We start from the raw sequence: 13,232 nt of genomic DNA, 5'->3' as shown, positions 1-13,232 counted from the left end.
CATTATTTTTGCGCTACTGCAACACTACCCAGGTCATTGTTGCAAATGAGAATGTGTTTTCAATCAACATACTGTACCGGGTAAAATGAATAAATAGACAGACTATATCTGACAGTGGTTGGTAAATACAACACACAGACCCTTGCTCACGCAGAGTGTGTTCTGACTCACCGTCAAGTGTAGATGGCCAAGGTGTGGGATAAAATGGCTAATATTCCTCCCACATTGTTCAGGGTTGCTCAACACGAGGCTCAGCCCCGCCCACATGTGTGTATGATAATCTGTTCTCTCTGTTATACCAAAGCTTCTCGCTCTGAAGTAAATGGATGCGGGACTGCATTTTTCATGCTGCATGCGGTTGGGAGTGTGCGGTCAGATCAGACAACTTTGGGATGAAAATATTTTTGATCATTTGGAGATGGTCGTCTTTCTGCTTTGTATGCGTTAGCGTAGGCCTGACTATTGTATTAAAATAACATCTTTGTCGCATTGTTCACACACTCAGAATTCGCTGCATAAAGTAGCCTACCCCTTCTCTCCTAATTAGGCGTGCGAGATCAAGTGCGCCTAGTAGGTTTATACACTCAAAAAATGTGGGGTTCAACAAGGGTTCTTCTAAGACCCTCAAAGTTCTAATAATAGGGGAGGGGGTAGTTCCAAAATTAACCCCAACAGGTTATTCAAAAGGTTATTCAAACGGTTCTTTGAGGATCCATTAAAAGGGGTTATTTGAAGAACATATAGGGGTTCCCCCACAGTTTCAATTTGAAGAACCCCTAAAGGATACTCCAGAAACCTTTTCTTTTTAGAGTGTACTGTATGTGTGATCTCAATGAAAAACTGTAGAGTAGGCTGCATATGCATGGGCGGAGAACCAAGGGTAAATGAGTTATATTTCCAAAGAAATGTACTTCCTAAATATGATTAGGCTATAGTTACTACATTGCCTAGAAATAAATATTGATCACCCATATGTTTAGCCATCTGAAAATCGTCCCACTCATAAAAGGTAGCAGTAGCTCAAGACAAATGCCAAGTCTCTTCAACTCAGCTCTCTTAAAACTAGGTGTAGCCTATTCGCTGATATACCCCAGTAATACCGATAGCCTCATTTATATTGCCTATAGGGCGCAATATTGCTGCCACCATGGCTGGCAAGTGAGCTGCATCGTCTAGCCCTAAAATCACATTGCGGGCCTGCGGTTGGGTTCGGGACCAGTTCTTGCGGCAGCGGGTGGGAGTCGGACAGAAAGCCAGCGGGTGTGGGCGGGTGCGGTATGGAAAGCTGCGGGTGCGGAAGGGAGCCGGATTAATAAATCACTTCTGCACCGACCTCTACTCTGAGGACCCTTCAAATCCGCTGCAATCATCCTATTGAGACAGCTGAACAGAGTGCTTTGTGTAATAGGGTTATTTGCAAGAGTTGTTTTGCCAAAGCCTGCAATTATTACCTGAAACAATAAGGTGCATTTTGATGTTTTCAGTTACCTGATTTGTTCTTTGGTTTGGTTTGCATCAGCTGACTTTACTTTACTATCATGTAAACTTTACCTATGTCATTATACAGTTTATCTGAATGTCTCAGCCCTATAAATTAGTGATGCATTTCCATCATATTTCAGGAAGGACCCGTGTTTTTCCTGGAAAGAATGCCTTCACAATATTGTACAACCTTATAAGAGAGATTGACAAAAACAAAGAGGAAACAAAAAAACTAAACGGATTCCCTTTTCATGGCTCATTGGCTTAGATAAGATAATTTTCAGAGTCCAAGTAATTTCTGTAGCCTACTACTGACCCACGTTAGGAATACATTACAATACATTACAGCTGTTTTGAGTGTAGAGTCATGAAGGGAGATGTGTGGTTTGTATTCAGAAGTAGTTTGTTGCATGAAGTCCCTGAGGTGATTATGCATACTATCTTTGGTAATAGGAACTTTTGCTCATTTCAAAATGGCAGCTTGAGTCTACTGCAAATGCTTGTGTGAAATTCATTGATTTTAAGTGGAGTGGAAAGATAGGGTCTTCTCAAAAATAATTTAAATTATGCTAAATTAAGCTCTCGACCCGGAAAGGAAAGTTTCACATTGTTGAGTGATTAGAAAATACATTTTTGCACCTTGGAATTGGGAAAAGTAAGTGGTGAGAGCTTCAGGATGCCTAAATGAGAGTATTCTTGAAGCCTACAGTAAGGACGTGAATTAGTTTGCAATTTTTCCTTTTTAGTTCTTAGTGAAGTATTCATTATAAATTAATAGCACCATAAATGTATAAACTTATTGTTTTGTATATTTTACCCACAAATCTTTCCAATTCTAGTATATAAAATATATCTGAGGGATATGGTCCATTCTCAGGAGATGAGGCTTCTCTTTTATTATTCAATATAGTTGACTACTACACATTGGTCATGTCCGAATACCCATTCTAGCATACTACACACTTAAACTGCATACTATTTAGGCTACTCATCGTTGCATACTATTTAGCATGTATTGTTTAGTATATGCAGTATGTCACAGCCGCAACGCAGTAGCGGCTCCTGATTGGCTGAGTAGTTGGGGCTGGGTAGAGTGCGGGTAGATTTTTCCAAATTCAACAGACGTCCATCGCATTAACCAGCCTGATAATAGCTTATTTCCGATTTGATTAATTTCTCTAAACTCTGAATAGAATAGGTTTGGAGATATATGCCTTCTCAGGCTGGTTATAGGCAGACTATCACATTAGACCTATACTGTAGGCGACCATATAGCCCATCTATCCTATTTAAAAAGTACTGTAGACAGAAACAGATAATTTGGTTCCATTTCAACATATTTATTAGTGAAACCAAAGAGATGTAACATACAGTATCAGTCAAAAGTTTGGACACACCTACTCATTCAAGGGTTGTTCTTTATTTTTACTATTTTCTACATTGCAGAATAATAGCGTAGACATCAAAACTATGAAATACCACATATGGAATCATTACTGACCAAAAAAGTGTTAAACAAATCAAAATATATTTGACCCTTTGCCTTGATGACAGCTTTGCACACTTTTGGCATTCTCTCAAACAGTTTCATGAGGCAGTCACCTGGAATGCATTTCAATTAACAGGTGTGCCTTGTAAAAAGTTAATTTGTGGAATTTATTTCCTTCTTAATGTGTTTGAGCCAATCAGTTGTGTTGTGACAAGGTAGGGGTGGTATACAGAAGACAGCCCTATTTGGTAAAAGCCCAAGTCCATATTATGGCAATAACAGATCAAATAAGCAAAGAGACATGACAGTCCATCATTACTTTAAGACATGAAGGTCAGTCAATACAGGACACTTCAACAACTTTGAAAGTTTCTTCAAGTGCAGTCGCAAAAACCATCAAGAGCTATGATGGAACTGTCTCTCATGAAGACCGCCACAGGAAAGGAAGACCCGGAGTTACCTCTGCTGCAGAGGATAAGTTCATTAGAGTTACCAGCCTCAGAAATTGCAGCCCAAATAAATGCTTCACAGAGTTCAAGAAACAGACACATCTCAACATCAACTGTTCTGAGGAGAATGCGTGAATCAGGCCTTCATGGTCAAATTGCTGCAAAGAAACCACTACTAAAGGACACAAATAAGAAGAAGAGATTTGCTTGGGCCAAGAAACACGAGCAATGGACATTAGACAGGTGGAAATCTGTCCTTTCGTCTGATGAGTCTGAATTTGACATTTCTGATTCCAACCACCGTGTCTTTGTGAGATGCAGAGTAGGTGAATGGATGTTCTCTGCATGTGTGGTTCCCACCGTGAAGCAGGGAGGAGGAGGTATGATGGTGTGGGGGTGCTTTGCTGGTGACACTGTCAGGAAATTTGATTTAGAATTCAAGGCACACTTAATCAGCATGGCTACCATAGCATTCTGCAGCGATGTGCCATCCCATCTGGTTTGCGCTTAGTCGGACTATCATTTATTTTTCAACAGGACAATGACCCAACACACCTCCAGGTAGTGTAAGGGATATTTGACCAAGAAGAAGAGTGATTGAGTGCTGCATCAGATGACCTGGCCTCCACAATCACCTGACCTCAACCCAATTGAGATGGTTTGGGTTGGGTTGGACTGCAGAGTGAAGGAAAAACAGCCAACAAGTACTCAACAGATGTGGGATCTCCTTCAAGCCTGTTGGAAAAGCATTCCAGGTGAAGCTGGTTGAGAGAATGCCAAGAGTGTGCAAAGCTGTCATCAAGGCAAAGGGTGGCTACTTTGAGGAAAATGAAATATAAAATACCTTTTGATTTGTTTAACACTTTTTTGGTTACTGCATGATTCCATGTGTTATTTCATAGTTTTGATTTCTTCACTATTATTCTACAATGTAGAAAATAGTACAAATAAAGAAAACCTGGAGTGAGTAGGTGTGTCCAAACGTTTGACTGGTACTGTATATAAATGTAATCAAATAGCCTAGTACACACACCAAAACTTTTTAAATGTTCAAATCAAAAGGCTATTGCACAGAAAAACGTGGGCACTCGGGTGCATCGCAAATTCAGATCCGCTGGACAGCAACATAATAAACTAAAGCACTGATTATTGGGAACGAGATCAGAATGAGTGCTAAGGCTTGAGCCAAAAATGCAATAATTGATTAGGTAGCCTAGCCTACAAAACTAAAACAATCCGTTCAAATCAAAAGGCCTAATTAATATGACATCAATAACACAGCCACATCCCGAGTCCCTGGTAACAACACATTCATAAATCAAAAGATGGTTTTGTATTTAGTTTAAAAGCTCAGATGATGACCAAAAGAACAATAAACACTTTTCAGTGAGAAAACAGAAATCCACTTTGGGTTAAAAAAAAAAGTTTTCAATGATGTAGCCTACGATGCAATACTCATGATCATTTTGAGGAGAACAAAAACGACTTAGCCTACACACCATGGCAGAAGTTTCGGGCCTCTTCCCAATTAAGTAGTCTAGATTTGTTGTTGGCTACCTGAAGAGAGCTAGGGCCTATCACTCGCAACCCACCTATTCCAATGCATTGTGGAAAAGTGGGCATCGAATTGTACTTGAAGAGCCGAAGTTAGTTTAACAACATCCTGGCATTTAAACCATACTCGATTTTCCTAATGTTGCATACTATATGTTCTACTTTCGCATACTGAGAACGCTTCATGCATGAATGCGTTGTTTCCCGCTAGTCATTGATTTCGGTAGCACATCCCCATATCTAGCCTAATTGATCAGACTATTGGAAAAGCATTCCAGGTGAAGCTGGTTGAGAGAATGCCAAGAGTGTGCAAATCTGTCATCAAGGCAAAGGGTGGCTACTTTGAAGAATCTCAAATATAAAATATATTTTGATTTGTTTAACACTTTTTTGGTTACTACATGATCCCATGTGTTATTTCATAGTTTTGATGTGTTTTTCTACAATGTAGAAAATAGTAAGAATAAAGAAAAACCCTTGAATGAGTAGGTGTCCAAACTTTTCACTGGTACTGTATATGATAATAAACATATACCCTTTGTAGAGGCATGACTATATGGTGAGCGTGAACACTAGATAGCAATATTTCCTAACCAACCATGAAGAAGCATTTAATGGCCATTTGCACGAGGGAAGCGTTCCCCCTTCATGAGTGATACAGCAAGATTTAAAGATAGCAGTTAGGTTTTTGAAGGTATGTCCTAAATGGCACACTATTCCCTATAGTGCACTACTAGTGAAAGTCTACACACCCCTTGCAGTCTTAACATTGTGCTGCCTTAAAATTTAAATCTAAAATGGGATTTAATTAGAGTGAAAGATTTCCTGATAAGAAATAAAAAATAAAATGAAGACATCTTGATTGTCTATGTCTTCACACCCCAGAGTTAATACTTGGTGGAGGCACTTTTGGCAGCCATTACAGCTGTGAATAATTTTGAATAAGATTCTGTAATGATTGTCGTCGGGAGAGAGGAGAGGAGGACCAAAGTGCAGCGTGGTACGTATCCATAATACTTTTAATCAAGATGAATACACGAACAAAAACAACAAAACGACCAACGAACAGTTCTGACAGGTGCAACAAACACTAACCAGAAAAGAATCACCCACAACTCAAAGTGGGAAAACAGGCTACCTAAATATGGTTCTCAATCAGAGAAAACGCTGCCTCTGATTGAGAACCACACACGGCCAAACACAAAAAAATAGACAACACAGAACACCAGACATAGAATGCCCACCCAAACTCACGCCCTGACCAACCAAAATAGAGACATAAAAAGGATCTCTACGGTCAGGGCGTGACAGATTCTACCAACTTTGCATAACTCTTAGGGCAACATACACTGAGTGTAGAAAACCTTCTGAACACCTGCTCTTTCCATGACATAGACTGACCAGGTGAATCCAAGTGAAAACTATGATCCCTTATTGATGTCACTTGTTAAATCCACTTTAGTTTGTGTAGACGAAGGGGAGGAGACAGGTTACTTGAAAATACAGAGGGTTTTACTCTGTGTTGTGTTGTATTGGATTTGACCCAAACCTGTCGTTTTTAATCCAAAAATAAAATATAATTATAATGTCTTTGCCGTGTTGTCTTGTAGTATTACTTAACAGCCTTGTTGCAAACAGAATGGATGATTTGAAGTGGACTTTTGAACACAATTGTCACGCCCTGACCATAGTTTGCGTTGTTTGTTTCTATTTTTTGTTTGGTCAGGGTGTGATATGAGTGGGCATTGTATGTTGTATGTCTAGTTTGTCTATTTCTATGTGTTTGGCTTGATATGGTTCTCAATCAGAGGCAGGTGTTAGTCGTTGTCTCTGATTGGGAACCATATTTAGGTAGCCTGTTTTGTATTGTGGGTTGTGGGTGATTGTTCCTGTTTCTGTGTTCCTGTTACTGTGTTTCTGTGTTCACGTTACGGGACTGTTTCGTCTTCGTTCATTTTGTCGGTTTATTGTTTTTGTTCGTTGTTTAAAGTATTCTATTAAAATGAATACTCACCACGCTGCATCTTGGTCCTCTCTTTCGCCCTCTCTTGGTCCTCTCTTTCGCCCGACGAAGAACGTTACAGAATCACCCACCACCAAAGGACCAAGCAGCGTGGTAATGAGCAGCGGCCGAAATCGCAGGACTCCTGGACCTGGGAGGAGATTCTGGCCGGCAAGGGACCCTGGGCACAGGCTGGAGAATATCGCCGCCCTCGGGAAGAGCTGGAGGCAGCTAAAGCCGAGAGGCGGTGGTATGAGGAAGCAGCACGAAAGCGCGGCTGGAAGCCAGAGAGGCAGCCCCAAAAATGTCTTGGGGGTGGCACACGGGGAGTGTGGCTAAGTCAGGTAGGAGACCTGAGCCAACTCCCCGTGCTTACCTTGGAGAGAGAGGGACCGGGCAGGCACCGTGTTATGCCGTGAGGCGCACGGTGTCCCCGGTGCTCAGGCATAGCCCGGTGCGGTACATAGCAGCGCCTCGTATCGGCCGGGCTAGAGTGGGCATCGAGCTCAGCGCATCTGGTCTCCAGTGCGTCTCCTCGGGCCGGGGTACATGGCACCAGCCCTACGCATGGTGTCCCCGGTTCGCCAGCACAGCCCAGTGCGGGCTATTCCACCTCGCCGCACTGGCCTGGCTACGGGGAGCATTCAGCCAGGTAGGGTTGGGCAGGCTCGGTGCTCGAGACCTCCAGTGAGCCTCCACGATCCGGTCTATCCGGTGCCTCCTCCACGTACCAGACCTCCGGTGGCAGCCCCACGCACCAGGCTGTCTCTCCGTTTCCTTCCTCCAGGTGCTCCCGTCTGTCCAGCACCGCCTGAGTCTCCCTCCTGTCCAGCGCCGCCTGAGCCGCCCGTCTGTCCTGAGCCGCCTGAGTCTCCCTCCTGTCCAGCGCCGCCTGAGTCTCCCTCCTGTCCAGCGCCGCCTGAGTCTCCCTCCTGTCCAGCGCCGCCTGAGTCTCCCTCCTGTCCAGCGCCGCCTGGTACTGTACGCCCTGACCATAGTTTGCGTTGTTTGTTTCTATGTTTTGTTTGGTCAGGGTGTGATATGAGTGGGCATTCTATGTTGTATGTCTAGTTTGTCTATTTCTATGTGTTTGGCCTGATATGGTTCTCAATCAGAGGCAGGTGTTAGTCGTTGTCTCTGATTGGGAACCATATTTAGGTAGCCTGTTTTGTATTGTGGGTTGTGGGTGATTGTTCCTGTTACTGTGTTTCTCTGTTCACGTTACGGGACTGTTTCGTCTTCGTTCATTTTGTCGGTTTATTGTTTTTGTTCGTTGTTTAAAGTATTCTATTAAAATGAATACTCACCACGCTGCATCTTGGTCCTCTCTTTCGCCCTCTCTTGGTCCTCTCTTTCGCCCGACGAAGAACGTTACAGAATCACCCACCACCAAAGGACCAAGCAGCGTGGTAATGAGCAGCGGCCGAAATCGCAGGACTCCTGGACCTGGGAGGAGATTCTGGCCGGCAAGGGACCCTGGGCACAGGCTGGAGAATATCGCCGCCCTCGGGAAGAGCTGGAGGCAGCTAAAGCCGAGAGGCGGTGGTATGAGGAAGCAGCACGAAAGCGCGGCTGGAAGCCAGAGAGGCAGCCCCAAAAATGTCTTGGGGGTGGCACACGGGGAGTGTGGCTAAGTCAGGTAGGAGACCTGAGCCAACTCCCCGTGCTTACCTTGGAGAGAGAGGGACCGGGCAGGCACCGTGTTATGCCGTGAGGCGCACGGTGTCCCCGGTGCTCAGGCATAGCCCGGTGCGGTACATAGCAGCGCCTCGTATCGGCCGGGCTAGAGTGGGCATCGAGCTCAGCGCATCTGGTCTCCAGTGCGTCTCCTCGGGCCGGGGTACATGGCACCAGCCCTACGCATGGTGTCCCCGGTTCGCCAGCACAGCCCAGTGCGGGCTATTCCACCTCGCCGCACTGGCCTGGGTACGGGGAGCATTCAGCCAGGTAGGGTTGGGCAGGCTCGGTGCTCGAGACCTCCAGTGAGCCTCCACGATCCGGTCTATCCGGTGCCTCCTCCACGTACCAGACCTCCGGTGGCAGCCCCACGCACCAGGCTGTCTCTCCGTTTCCTTCCTCCAGGTGCTCCCGTCTGTCCAGCACCGCCTGAGTCTCCCTCCTGTCCAGCACCGCCTGAGTCTCCGTCCTGTCCAGCGCCGCCTGAGTCTCCCTCCTGTCCAGCGCCGCCTGAGCCACCCTCCTGTCCAGCGCCGCCTGAGCCGCCCTCCTGTCCAGCGCCGCCTGAGCCGCCCGTCTGTCCAGCGCCGCCTGAGCCGCCCGTCTGTCCTGAGCCGCCTGAGCCGCCCGTCTGTCCTGAGCCGACTGAGCCGCCCGTCTGTCCAGCGCCGCCTGAGTCTCCCTCCTGTCCAGCGCCGCCTGAGTCTCCCTCCTGTCCAGCGCCGCCTGAGTCTCCCTCCTGTCCAGCGCCGCCTGAGTCTCCCTCCTGTCCAGCGCCGCCTGGTACTGTACGCCCTGACCATAGTTTGCGTTGTTTGTTTCTATGTTTTGTTTGGTCAGGGTGTGATATGAGTGGGCATTCTATGTTGTATGTCTAGTTTGTCTATTTCTATGTGTTTGGCCTGATATGGTTCTCAATCAGAGGCAGGTGTTAGTCGTTGTCTCTGATTGGGAACCATATTTAGGTAGCCTGTTTTGTATTGTGGGTTGTGGGTGATTGTTCCTGTTACTGTGTTTCTGTGTTCACGTTACGGGACTGTTTCGTCTTCGTTCATTTTGTCGGTTTATTGTTTTTGTTCGTTGTTTAAAGTATTCTATTAAAATGAATACTCACCACGCTGCATCTTGGTCCTCTCTTTCGCCCTCTCTTGGTCCTCTCTTTCGCCCGACGAAGAACGTTACAGAATCACCCACCACCAAAGGACCAAGCAGCGTGGTAATGAGCAGCGGCCGAAATCGCAGGACTCCTGGACCTGGGAGGAGATTCTGGCCGGCAAGGGACCCTGGGCACAGGCTGGAGAATATCGCCGCCCTCGGGAAGAGCTGGAGGCAGCTAAAGCCGAGAGGCGGTGGTATGAGGAAGCAGCACGAAAGCGCGGCTGGAAGCCAGAGAGGCAGCCCCAAAAATGTCTTGGGGGTGGCACATGGGGAGTGTGGCTAAGTCAGGTAGGAGACCTGAGCCAACTCCCCGTGCTTACCTTGGAGAGAGAGGGACCGGGCAGGCACCGTGTTATGCCGTGAGGCGCACGGTGTCCCCGGTGCTCAGGCATAGCCCGGTGCGGTACATAGCAGCGCCTCGTATCGGCCGGGCTAGAGTGGGCATCGAGCTCAGCGCATCTGGTCTCCAGTGCGTCTCCTCGGGCCGGGGTACATGGCACCAGCCCTACGCATGGTGTCCCCGGTTCGCCAGCACAGCCCAGTGCGGGCTATTCCACCTCGCCGCACTGGCCTGGGTACGGGGAGCATTCAGCCAGGTAGGGTTGGGCAGGCTCGGTGCTCGAGACCTCCAGTGAGCCTCCACGATCCGGTCTATCCGGTGCCTCCTCCACGTACCAGACCTCCGGTGGCAGCCCCACGCACCAGGCTGTCTCTCCGTTTCCTTCCTCCAGGTGCTCCCGTCTGTCCAGCACCGCCTGAGTCTCCCTCCTGTCCAGCACCGCCTGAGTCTCCGTCCTGTCCAGCGCCGCCTGAGTCTCCCTCCTGTCCAGCGCCGCCTGAGCCACCCTCCTGTCCAGCGCCGCCTGAGCCGCCCTCCTGTCCAGCGCCGCCTGAGCCGCCCGTCTGTCCAGCGCCGCCTGAGCCGCCCGTCTGTCCTGAGCCGCCTGAGCCGCCCGTCTGTCCTGAGCCGACTGAGCCGCCCGTCTGTCCAGCGCCGCCTGAGTCTCCCTCCTGTCCAGCGCCGCCTGAGTCTCCCTCCTGTCCAGCGCCGCCTGAGTCTCCCTCCTGTCCAGCGCCGCCTGAGTCTCCCTCCTGTCCAGCGCCGCCTGGTACTGTACGCCCTGACCATAGTTTGCGTTGTTTGTTTCTATGTTTTGTTTGGTCAGGGTGTGATATGAGTGGGCATTCTATGTTGTATGTCTAGTTTGTCTATTTCTATGTGTTTGGCCTGATATGGTTCTCAATCAGAGGCAGGTGTTAGTCGTTGTCTCTGATTGGGAACCATATTTAGGTAGCCTGTTTTGTATTGTGGGTTGTGGGTGATTGTTCCTGTTACTGTGTTTCTGTGTTCACGTTACGGGACTGTTTCGTCTTCGTTCATTTTGTCGGTTTATTGTTTTTGTTCTTTGTTTAAAGTATTCTATTAAAATGAATACTCACCACGCTGCATCTTGGTCCTCTCTTTCGCCCTCTCTTGGTCCTCTCTTTCGCCCGACGAAGAACGTTACAGAATCACCCACCACCAAAGGACCAAGCAGCGTGGTAATGAGCAGCGGCCGAAATCGCAGGACTCCTGGACCTGGGAGGAGATTCTGGCCGGCAAGGGACCCTGGGCACAGGCTGGAGAATATCGCCGCCCTCGGGAAGAGCTGGAGGCAGCTAAAGCCGAGAGGCGGTGGTATGAGGAAGCAGCACGAAAGCGCGGCTGGAAGCCAGAGAGGCAGCCACAGAAATGTCTTGGGGGTGGCACACGGGGAGTGTGGCTAAGTCAGGTAGGAGACCTGAGCCAACTCCCCGTGCTTACCTTGGAGAGAGAGGGACCGGGCAGGCACCGTGTTATGCCGTGAGGCGCACGGTGTCCCCGGTGCTCAGGCATAGCCCGGTGCGGTACATAGCAGCGCCTCGTATCGGCCGGGCTAGAGTGGGCATCGAGCTCAGCGCATCTGGTCTCCAGTGCGTCTCCTCGGGCCGGGGTACATGGCACCAGCCCTACGCATGGTGTCCCCGGTTCGCCAGCACAGCCCAGTGCGGGCTATTCCACCTCGCCGCACTGGCCTGGCTACGGGGAGCATTCAGCCAGGTAGGGTTGGGCAGGCTCGGTGCTCGAGACCTCCAGTGAGCCTCCACGATCCGGTCTATCCGGTGCCTCCTCCACGTACCAGACCTCCGGTGGCAGCCCCACGCACCAGGCTGTCTCTCCGTTTCCTTCCTCCAGGTGCTCCCGTCTGTCCAGCACCGCCTGAGTCTCCCTCCTGTCCAGCGCCGCCTGAGTCTCCCTCCTGTCCAGCGCCGCCTGAGTCTCCCTCCTGTCCAGCGCCGCCTGAGCCACCCTCCTGTCCAGCGCCGCCTGAGCCGCCCTCCTGTCCAGCGCCGCCTGAGCCGCCCGTCTGTCCAGCGCCGCCTGAGCCGCCCGTCTGTCCTGAGCCGCCTGAGCCGCCCGTCTGTCCTGAGCCGCCTGAGCCGCCCGTCTGTCCAGCGCCGCCTGAGTCTCCCTCCTGTCCAGCGCCGCCTGAGTCTCCCTCCTGTCCAGCGCCGCCTGAGTCTCCCTCCTGTCCAGCGCCGCCTGAGTCTCCCTCCTGTCCAGCGCCGCCTGGTACTGTCACGCCCTGACCATAGTTTGCGTTGTTTGTTTCTATGTTTTGTTTGGTCAGGGTGTGATATGAGTGGGCATTCTATGTTGTATGTCTAGTTTGTCTATTTCTATGTGTTTGGCCTGATATGGTTCTCAATCAGAGGCAGGTGTTAGTCGTTGTCTCTGATTGGGAACCATATTTAGGTAGCCTGTTTTGTATTGTGGGTTGTGGGTGATTGTTCCTGTTACTGTGTTTCTGTGTTCACGTTACGGGACTGTTTCGTCTTCGTTCATTTTGTCGGTTTATTGTTTTTGTTCGTTGTTTAAAGTATTCTATTAAAATGAATACTCACCACGCTGCATCTTGGTCCTCCTCTCTTTCGCCCGACAAAGAACGTTACAACAAGTGTCCTTCTTTTCCAAATAAAATCAAATAAAATGTTATTTGTCACATACACGTGGGTTAGCAGATGTTAATGCTAGTGTAGCGAAATGCTTGTGCTTCTAGTTCCGACAGTGCAGTAATATCTAACAAGTAATCTAACAATTCCCCAACAACTACCTAATACACACAAATCTAAAGGGGTGAATGAGAATATGTACACGATGAGCGATGGCTGAGAGGCATAGGCAAGGTGCAATAGATGGTATAAAATACAGTATATACATGTGATATGAGTAATGTAAGATATGTAAAGATTATTAAAGTGGCATTATTTAGAGTGCATTGTATAAAGTGACTAGTGATCCATTTATTAAAGTGGCCAGTGACTGGGTCTCAATGTAGGCAGCAGCATCTCTGAGTTAGTGATTGCTGTTTAGCAGTCTGATGACCTTGAGATAGAAGCT

The sequence above is a fragment of the Salvelinus alpinus genome, chromosome 17, assembly GCF_045679555.1.
Source record: "Salvelinus alpinus chromosome 17, SLU_Salpinus.1, whole genome shotgun sequence".
In the NCBI taxonomy this organism is placed as follows: Eukaryota; Metazoa; Chordata; class Actinopteri; order Salmoniformes; family Salmonidae; genus Salvelinus; species Salvelinus alpinus.
The sequence above is the reverse complement of the archived record's forward strand: the minus strand, read 5'-3'. Positions refer to the sequence as shown.